We start from the raw sequence: 2,018 nt of genomic DNA on the forward strand, positions 1-2,018 counted from the left end.
CCCCACATGAAGCTTGTGAACACAGCTTCTTACAGTTTTATTTTCTGGAAACAAGATCCCTTCAGTTTCATTTTCTTGATCCAGTACGACTTCCTCAGTGCTTCAGTTGAATTGACTTGTAATTTTAAATGTTGTTCTATGGTTGTATATACATTTCTCTCCTCTCTCGCTCTCTCTCTTTTGTATATATGGTTTATAGCTGGATGATATGTTTAAATTATATATTATTGCTTCAGTATATTTCATTTATAAAGGAAAAAGGTACATGTACATGACAACATGAAAAATGGCTTTGTTTAATTTAAATCTTGGTTCATTACCATGCTGTGAAAGAGCTGCCTTCCTCTTCCAGAGTGGGTTCTCTTAAGTTTAAGTCTAGAAAGAACAAAAAAAAAAAAAAAAAAAAGTTCTGTCTTGTTATGTAGCTGTCTGATAGTGCAAGTGAAGCTCTTCTGCCACTGTACTTCAGTGCAAATGCCAATGACACTTAAAATCTATTTCCCTGGTGAAGTGGTGCCACAAGAACAGTTTCAAATGGAACATAAATCTGGCTCAAATGCAAGTTCTCTCCTATTGTATGGGAAAACAGCAGCTAAACATGTTTACAAATTTATTTTTACATTTTTAAATGTAGAATGCCATTTAAAGTAATAGTAATCTGTTAATAAAAGCAGTGTAGTAATAACCTACTAGAATAATTGAATGCAACAACATCCCTTGAAAGAAAAGTGCTGGGGGATGTCGGGGGGCAGCACAGGTTTAAATGTTCAGTTAACAGAACCACCTTAATGGCTACCCAGAATGTTATTAGTCATTACAATTAAGGTGTCTAGTTTGGTAGCTGTGGGGAGGCATCTTGTTTTAAACGAGGGTTTTTTTTGTTTTGTTTTTAAATTTTTTTTTTTTTTTTTTTTTAAGGTTTTAAAGAAGCAGCATCTCAAATATTGTCTCCCATTTAACTGTCAGCTTGTGGAAAAATTTGGTGTGTTCAGTGGCAGAACTAGAAAGCTTTTGTTTCTTGGTGTGTGTGTGTGTGTGTCCCCCGTGTTTTGACTCTCTTTTTTTTCCATGGTGAATTCTACCCAGAATGATAAAAGCTTCTTGTAATTTTAGATGGGTATCTGGAAATGCTTACAATTCTGGCCTTTAAACCTATACCAAGAAAGTTTACTCATTTTTGACAGTGAGTGCAACAAAACGGCTCCTGAAGCTGCACTGGATGCATCTTGGTCTCATCTATGTTGCCCTTGAGCTGTCTTTCACCAGAAGTTCATTTTACCCTTTAATCAACAACAAAAAAGGTGCATCTACATTAGGTGAAATTCCTAATGGCCATAGCCATTGTGCTCCATTCTCTACTGAATGTCTTTTGCTAGGCAAGCTATTTTTCTTTTATCCAGAGAGAGACTGGGATCCAGTTGTTAAGCAAAGCAAACATCTGTAGGTGGGAAGGAGGGGGAAGTTGACCAAATAAAATTACTAAATTGAGTTAAGAGGTTGTCTTACATGCCATAAATATTTTGAAGTGTAATGTGCCAGTGGTGAGAGGCATTACAGTATTTTTCTGAAGACTCTAACAAAGTATAACTATTGTAAAGACCTTGTGCCAAGACCTCTGAAATAGGAGCTTGCCTCCCTGTAAGCCGGTAATCCATAGCATTTGTTTGTCATGCATTGTGAAGATGAACTTGGGCTGTATACCTAATAACAGATGTCTGTACACACTTGGCAGCTACTGCGGGATGATATTTAGATGACAGCAAGTTATTTAAACTCTGGTGCTTTGTATTTCAAATACAGCATGACCACACATTGCCCTAATAAATACTTCTAACATTTTAAGCTTGTGGTACTATTGTGTCTACACATTCAGCCTGGTGTTCCTACGTGCCCACTGATTTCACGTGGACATTAGTGTGCTGTTTCAATAGCAATTGTTCCACACAGTATACTACCTGCAGATGCCTAGAAAATGTGAGATGATCAAACTACTAGTAAAATCTCTCTCTCTCTCTCTC

This window comes from Crocodylus porosus, unplaced genomic scaffold (genome assembly GCF_001723895.1).
Source record: "Crocodylus porosus isolate Cpor-Errol unplaced genomic scaffold, CroPor_comp1, whole genome shotgun sequence".
NCBI lineage: Eukaryota > Metazoa > Chordata > Crocodylia > Crocodylidae > Crocodylus > Crocodylus porosus.